Consider the following 8,847-nt stretch of genomic DNA (forward strand, 5'->3'; position numbering starts at 1 on the left):
CTAACGCCACCCGCTCGAAGTGTCTAGATGTAATTGAGGGCTGCAAAGGGGCACACGGGGGTTTACTCTGGGTCTTGCGAGAGGAACAGTCTACACACTCATTTACCCACCGCTTTACATCCCCAAACCACCCTGGCCAGTAAAAACGGTCTTTTACCTTCCCCTGCAATTTCTGCACCCCTAAATGGCCCCCAGTGGTACCCCCATGCCGCTGTGCCAACACCTTTGAAACCAAAACACGAGGGAGAACCACTTGTACCTGGGATGCAGCATCCGTATGTGCAGGGGGAATCCTCACTAGCCTAGAGTCTCGTATGCATAACTGATCCCACACAGGGGCGTACTTACGTAATTTGGGGTCCTCTGGCATATGACAATCTCCCTGTTTTTTACAGGCAATAATCTGGCGCAAATCATCGTCATCCCTTTGGGTTCATCAATGTCCCAGCTTTCACTGGGGGGAACCCGGGGAGTTCCTGCATGGCGCACACCCTCAGAACACCCTTACTGTCTAGGACCTCCTGACCCAGCCCCACCTCATGACCAAAATTAGGCAACCTCGAAAGCGCGTCTGCGTTCCCATGGAGCTTGCCTGGCCGATGTACAATTTTGTACTGGAAGTTGGCAAGCTGCTCAACCCAGCGAGCCAACTGCCCCTCCAGCCCTTGAAAATTATGCAATCACCGTAAAGAATTATGATCAGTACGAAGAACGAACTCCTTGCCTAACAGGTAATGTTTGAAATGTTTCGTAAAAGTAACCATGCTCAAAAGCTCCTTCTTAGTGGTAGCATATCGGCGCTCTGATTTTGTAAGCGCCCTACTGGCATACACAACAACTCGTCCATGACCCCAGTCCTCCTGGGACAGGACAGCCCCAACCCCCACATCACTGGCATCGGTGTCAAGAATAAATATTTTGTTGGGATCTGGATAGGCCAACACAGGGGCAGTAATAAGACAGGCTTTAAGTTGTTCAAATGCTCGCTGACAATCGTCGGTCCACTGAAAACGCTTTCCTTTTTCCACAAGCCAGTGCAACGGACGGGCTATATCTGCAAAGCCTTTCACAAAACGCCTATAATAGGAGGCCAAACCTACAAAACTCTGGACCTCAGTCTGGTTTCTTGGGACAGGCCACTCTCTTACTGCAGCCACCTTGGAAGGGTCTGCCATCACCCCCTCAGCAGAAATGACATGACCCAGGTAGTGAACCTGAGTAGAGAACAGATTGCATTTGGAGGGTTTAACTTTCAAATTAGCCTCCTGGAGTCTTCCGAGCACCTCATCAAGACAAGCTAAATGTTCCTGAAATGTCCGCCCGAATACAATGATGTCATCTAAATACACCAGGCAAGTCGTCCACTGTAAGTCTGCTAGGATTAAATCCATGAGTCTTTGAAATGTGCTGGGTGCATTACAGAGACCAAAGCTCAAAACATTGAACTCAAACAGCCCTTGGCGTGTTATGAAGGCAGTTTTATGGCGATCTTTAGGATCAACCTCCACCTGCCAGTATCCACTAGCTAAATCAAGCGTGGAAAACCAGCAGGCGTGGCTCAAGCTGTCGACAGCATCATCTATCCTGGGGAGAGGATATGCATCCTTACAAGTGACATCATTCAATTTTCTATAGTCAACACAAAAACGCAGCCCACCCCCTTTTTTCCGCACCAAGACTACAGGAGCCGCCCATGGACTACATGAGGGCCTAATGATGCCACCGTCGAGCATTTGTTTCAGGTTATCTGCTACCTCCTGTTGCAAGTGGAGAGGAACCCTTCGTGGAGGTAATTTAATGGGCCTAGCATCACTTGTATCAATTTCATGCATCGTCAAATGGGTCCTGCCTAAGTCAGTCTCACCCTGGCTAAATACAGAAAGATTTCTAGCCAGTAACTGCTTTGCTGCCTCCTGTTGTTCAGCGGAAAGACCCTTACCTCCCACCCCAAGCAGACCCATAAGACTATCCACTGTCCAAGACTGTGAAATGCTTTCCCCCTCTTCCTTACATCCCCCCACCTCATCTATCTCTATGTCAGTAAAGAGTGTCCCCACTTTCATGTCCCTTTTTAATGTTAAAGCCTCATTAGTCACATTAATGACCCGTATTGGTAATGTACCCTCCTTTACTTTACACACCACCCGGGCTACAAGTAAGTCACAATGCTTAGATAGGGCTGAAGATGGCTCCAGCATTCCCTCTGCGTAGTCCCCCCAAGCACTTTGGACCATACCAGAAATGATGGCTTCACTTCGGGGTGGTACGACTGTGTCTGAATGAACCACCACAGTCTGTGGTTCGAGAGTTGGATTAAGATCCACAAGGGGAAATATTTTTCCCATTATCCGGCAGGTCTTATTACTGAGATCAACCACAGCACCGTACTTAGATAAAAAGTCGAAGCCAAGCAAAATGTCTCCTGATGGTACATCTGACACTAAAAAATCAGCTACCAAAGCCAAGGAATCAAACTGGCACACTGCCTGCCAACTCCCAAGGATCTGCATCACCCCCCCATTTGCTGCTCTCGCATCACCGACATACTTTTGTAACTCAGACCCCCCCTTGGTGAACAAAAGCCAAGTCTGCTTAGGTACAAATGACCAAACTGTTGCTCCAGTATCAACCAACACATGGCAGCTTGACCCACCTATCTTAGCTGCAAGGTAGCCAGAGCCGGTTTCAGCCTTCTCAGGGACCCCAACGGATACTGATGAAAGGGGGGCGGGCATTGGGCCCTCTGTGCACGCCCCCTCTAGTTTCCCTGCAGGTAAGGGCAGTTACGGCGTATATGCCGGTCACAGCCACACTCCCAACATCCCCCTTTATGCTGCACTGCCTCCCGTTTAGCTACAACATTACCATGTGTGTTAACTGGCTGACGAGGAGGAACTGAGGCAGATACAGAAGTGGAAGCTGGATATACTGGGTTTGATGTTAACACCTGTACAGCAGCCTGCAGAGACTTGACCTCCTGCCTCAACCCTTCCATCACCCCAAGCAAAGTTTCCACCTGCTCGTTATCTTAGCTTTATGCTCCAAAATCCCCCGAACTTTAGCATCTTGGACTAAATGGCTATTTTCCAAACCCCTAATAAGCTCAAGCTCTGAGGCCAGATTAATTGCGGTCTCCAAGGTTGCAGGTTTAGCACTACAGAGGCTAATACGTAGATCGCCACCGCCCACGTAGCCAATAAAATGATCCTTCGCAAGTAAATCCTGTGTGTGAAGATTTGCTGATGGATAGGCTCTAGCGACCAACCGGCGCAGGGCAATACCAAACTCACGGACACTTTCATTTGAAGCCTCTTCCAGGAGGGAAAAATTAGCTCGATTCCAATCATCACTATCACATGGATCCAACCACCTCCCCATAGCATCTTTCATGAGGCATAATTAGTTTTAGCCGCCCGCTGATAGTCCACTATAAACCTCCCGGGCTCGGCCTGACAACAAAAGACCCATAAATTTCAGTCTCAGCGATTCGTCCCAGTTATTTACATCAGCAGCCATTTCAAACTGCTCAGCCCAATCTATCCAGTCCCGCCCAAAAGTCTCTGGCATAAAGACTGGGCGAGACATTGCTCTAGTTGTGACTGACGATATGGGGGCACCCTGATCTACGACCAGCTCAGGATGTGTGTTGTTCTCAGGTTCTGACATTTTTAACGATCCCGCCGCTGCCACCAGAGTAATAAATGTGGGTTTTACCTTTAGCTATAAAAGCTGATGACGTCAGAACCTCCGAACAAACACACAGACAGGATGGTTTACAGTAAATAACAGCCTTTATTAATAATTAGCAAAGTTCATAAAACATGTGGGGGCTCCAATCAGACAGGGAGATGCCGGTCGGGGGCACAGGCTTCTTTCTGGAGGGTCACAACAGCAGGTTCACCTCTAATGTAACTCAGTGACAACCCACTACATATCAGGCTAGCTTCGCTAGTTTCTAAGGCACGCTTTAAACACAGCACGCAGAATGAAAACCCACTACACATCAGGCTAGGGTCACTAGCTTTTAAGGCACGCTTTAACACAGCACGCAGAGTTCAGACACCACCCACACACGGCGAACCTGCAGCGTTTGGCACCCATGGACCGCCCACCCCTCGAACCCGTCACTTCCGCCCGGAAACCCTACCCACCGGATATCAGATATAAAAAATAGGCCGACCTAGAACTCCTTTTTGAAGACTGCTATGAACATGATTTTAATCATTCAAAAATAAATTTAATGACACAAGTTAATCCAATGTCCAAGTTAAGAGGAAAGCAAACAACGGATCAGAGATATTCTTGTATTCATTCTTCCCTGATAATAAAAGTCACTTTAATGATTCATGAATTCTATTATTTGTTTTTCAATAACATTCTTCTTTTCGTTGTACGTTGTATGCAGGAGGACAGCCAGAGTGATGTGTCAGTAACCACATCCTCAAAATACTCGTCGTCCATGGTGCTGATGAGGTGAATCGAAATGATGAGGTGCTGAAGTCGATGTTAGACACCACCTAAGCTGTTCATTTTTAATTGTTCTGTTGGTTATATTTTTATTATGTTTTAATTGCATTCTTAAAAGTGCACTGTCTAGAGGACTGGTTTAAATGTTGAGAAACTGTTTCAGAGTGTAGGTTTGTAAGATTTTAATTGCATATGAGAAGTGACTATGTTACCAGTCTCTGTTGGATGTGGTTGTATAATGTGTAATACTGTGTATTTGCTCTTTACCAGTAATCCAACCTTTCAGTAGTATGGGGAAATTTGGATTATTTTCTTAAAAAATATATACTTAGTCTTAGTTTAAAATATAGTACCTTTTGCTGGGATACATCTTTAATTTACTGTTAGTACAGATTCTGTTGCAGTACAATATAATGCACTAACTATTAATGCAGTACTTCTACATTCTGTTTTTTCTTATTTTTTTTCATTTAATAGAGGTATACATACAAGTTAAGAGGCGTTTTTATCCTGACCCCTCAAAGAAGTTGTTTTGAGCCTGTTTTGTGTGTTAAACTTCTTAAATATCTGAGTATTGTATTTCTGTAACGTATGCTGAAATTCTGTTTCAGAGGGTTGCAGGTTTTTCACTGCATATTTGAAAAGTACTATTCCCAGATATGTACTGTATGTACAAAAGTATTTGGACACCTGCACAATCTAATGCTATTGCCAGTGACAGTGTTGACAGTGTTTCCTAATTTTTGGCACACATAGTGTTATTGGATGTGTGTTACTGTGTATAAACAGATTTTCAGGAAGTGTTACAGTTTTTCCACCAACTAGTTCATGGTGATATGTGTACCTTTATATAAAGCCTAGTTTTTTTCTATTTTCTTTATATTCTGCAGTGTTTTGTATACAGCTTAACTCTGTGTTGGATGGTATATTCATAACTCAGGTTCTTACAACCAAATGTGGTTAGTCACATATATGCTTATCTCACATATATGCTTATCTGCCTATTTTTGATTCTTAGTGTCACTTTTTTAGTATTTTTTTATTTTTATTGAACATTTAATGTCTTTGTGGGGGAAACCTGAGCACCAGGAGAAAACCCACGTAGACACTTGGAGAACTTCACACAAATGATGAATGAATGGTGGAAAGAGGAGGGATGGAGGAAGGAACATTGGGAAGCTGGAAAGAGATGAAGGGGTGAGGAAAAGGAAGCTATAACAAGGAGCCTCCTCCCCCCCCAGTTTGGCTGTCACACCTTTTCTTTTTGGGCATCCAGCTAAAAAATCCCTTCTTCTTCTTCTTTTTCTTCTCCTCTGTCTGTGTCCCTGGCGTGACAACTGTTCCCTCATTGCTCTTAATGTCTTCTTGACTCCTCTCAGAGTCCTGTTGTTGGAAGCGTTGGTTCTACTACAGTGGATGGAATATGTTGATTTGCTCACTTAATTTTCAGCACTTGCAAGTTTGTCTTTAGTCAGTCACGAGAATAGTAAATCAGGGGGTGATGTAAAATGTCTGTGGGTTGCAGCACATGTAGGGGCAAAGGGAAATATGTTGGTAGATGAGTTGGCCGAGAAGGCTATAAAGAAAGGTGAGATAGAAATGCAAATTAGTATCAGTAGAGCAAAGGTTACATGTGTAAAGTTACTGGGATAGTAAGTGGACAAAGTGTCAGGAAAAAGGTGGAATAGGGTGCTTGGGTGGCTGACGGGATAGGAACTGAACTGGACTGTCCGCTTTCTGGTCTTTTTGAAGGGATTTACAGTCTGTCTATTGACAGCTCACACTCCGGGCAGAGGGTGGCGGTAATGCACCAATAAGCCGCCGTCAAACAAGAAGAATTAGTAAACAAGGAGCTCTTCATTCGTCCAGAGAGGAATGATGATGATGATGATGAAAGATTGTCAGAAACTAAAAACGGGTCGTGTTTAAATGTTTCTTTCGTCGTTAGATTTTGACACCGAGGCTTTGAAACAAGCTAATCACAAATATACGGGTTTTTTTTTTCGTTTTGGAATTACACATGAATTACGGATTATCCCATGCTACTTGTTACATAGTTTATTTTTGTGCGTCCATTAAATCCTCAGAGAAACATTTTTTTTTCCCACAGATAATGTAACATTAACTTACTAGTGTTGTTGTATCAAAGGCTCCACAGTAGGCCTCACGCTATGCCTCGGTCTACAGTTGGCCTGTGAATCCGCCAAAACAGTACTTGGATCCAGCGACGTGTCGGCGAAGCAGCAGCGGGCTTTAGCTACCTCTTGTGAAAAAGGTAAGATAATAATGCAGTAACAGTGAGTGACTTGGGGTTAATTACCTCCTGTTAAAGTCATATGAACAGGATAATCTATGTAAACCGACACTCTGTTTACATTAAAGCTCGGCTATCACTGCTACTTAAATTAGCCTGTTGATTAACGCAGGTGTGGTAGCAGCTACATGTCGACGTGTGTGCTCACATTTGTCACGAAGTGAAACAACGCGAGCATTAGTTGTGTTATCACTGTTACAACTCGTGTTATTAAGTTGTTATGTAGCATTGGGTGTGCTGTGGGTTTAGGTGACAGCGCAGTCAGCGTGCATGGAGTCAGGTGTATGTGAAGTGGAGCGAACCTGTCGTCTTCGCTGCTGAATGATGTGCTTTTATTTTGTAATCCTATCACAACCACGCCTGTATTCACCACACAGGCTCACAGTCTAAGCTGTGTTTTGTCATCATATCCTGCTCGGAGCTGGGTTAATACCAGCACATCTGCCAGCTCCGTCCTCCTCTCCTCTCACCTATAATACTCTTCATTATCTCTTCTTCCTCCAGGGCTGGCTTACAGACATGCACCCGCCACCTCGACAGGATTATGTATCTATAAGTTTAGCTGGACAGGGAAGTGGAAGCTACAATAACAGTAAACAGTGGAGGAGGCAGTCCTGCTGGAGGGTGAGTGAGTCCTGTTTGTGTCCTCACAGTGCTGGTTTAGTTCCTGACACTTTCCAAACATGTCTGTGGAATCTGAAGAGCGCGTGGTCCTCAGTGTCCCGAGCTGTCATACAGAGTGACGTGTTGTGCCTATGATGAAATATTTTTACTATCAGCTCTTAAGGGCTGGGATATACTAGAAAAGATGATGATGCGATCCAAGTGTTAATGTTTAGAGTTAAAGGTTCTGCTCATTCAACAAATATGTGATGATGCAATAAATGCATTGCATATTCAGATAGATATTCCAGTGATCCTTTGAATAAAAGCTGTCAGAGTGAGAAGCTGCAATAACTGTAAATGACTTCTCGTCTCTTTTGCTCAGACTTTATGGCCAGATGTTGCTAATTTGTGTATTTACAGTAACACAGCAATGTTGATCTTGTAGGTGATCCACACAGCATCATACAGGAGTTGTTGATGGTGGGTGTCAGCTTGGCTAACCAGTCCCTTTCTGTCCTTATCTGTGTCATAGAATGTTTTAAACATGGTCCTGCAGTCAGGGCGTCTCTGTTGTCTCACCAGTCTAGTTTATTGTTGAGGTGAATTCCCAGGTGTTTTTATGTTCCTACCATTGGATATTCAATCCCTAGTTGTTCACTGGTGTGATCCAAGGCATCTTCCTTCTGTTAAGGTGGTTGAAATCACACCAAGTCTATGGTTACCTGCTGTATTACTGTTCGTTCCCATCTGATACACATCCAGCGATGGCTGTATCATCAGAAAACTTGTGGAGGTGACGGCTGATTGTGCTGTGTGGATGATGAATAATGGAGCTGTAACTGAGCAGGGCCGTTGCTCAAAGCTTTGGGTCAGGTGTGAATGGGGAGTAAGAGCTAAAATGTCAGCACAGCAATTTGACTCTTCAGAGAGTGATGACATCATCATCATAATCGTCATCGTCGGTAACACTGCCAGGAGGCTCAGCAGGATTTGAACAGTGTTGAATGATCACATCATGTTCAAATAGCATAAGGCACTTCACTTGAATACAACACAGCAGCATTAAATGTGTTATTCTCCTGTTGTTTGCCTGCTTTGTAGCAGCGCTAGACTTGAGTGATGAGAGCTGTCAGTTGCTTGTTTGGTCCAGAAGAAGTCAGTAGAAATTCTGCACAGTCTGGATATTGATCTGCATTATTCTCCATCCTTCTCTCCTCTGTGTGTCTGTAGAAATGGAAGCAGCTGTCCAGGCTGCAGCGGAGCCTCATCCTCTTCGTCCTTGTTCTTCTGTTCATTTGTGGAATTGCTTCGTATCCCGCTGTTACGGAGCACCTTAGCAGTAAGACTCTAATACATTTAACATCACCTATGCTATCCCATCACTCTGAGCTGAGGCTTGCTGTCTACGCTTCATAGGAGTTGGAGGTGGTGGAATGGCAGCAGTATAACAGCATGTTAAT

At 44.5% G+C, this 8,847-nt stretch overlaps 1 long non-coding RNA gene across 1 annotated transcript; it reads left to right on the forward strand.

Annotated features, from left to right (window-relative positions):
- Positions 1 to 5,665: 5,665 nt before the first annotated feature.
- Positions 5,666 to 8,771, forward strand: LOC113745366 (uncharacterized). Its single transcript, XR_003462115.1, has 3 exons — positions 5,666 to 6,742; positions 7,286 to 7,405; positions 8,618 to 8,771. It is a non-coding gene; the product is annotated as an uncharacterized LOC113745366 (long non-coding RNA).
- Positions 8,772 to 8,847: the final 76 nt, after the last annotated feature.

This window comes from Larimichthys crocea, unplaced genomic scaffold, assembly GCF_000972845.2.
Source record: "Larimichthys crocea isolate SSNF unplaced genomic scaffold, L_crocea_2.0 scaffold68482, whole genome shotgun sequence".
NCBI lineage: Eukaryota > Metazoa > Chordata > Actinopteri > Sciaenidae > Larimichthys > Larimichthys crocea.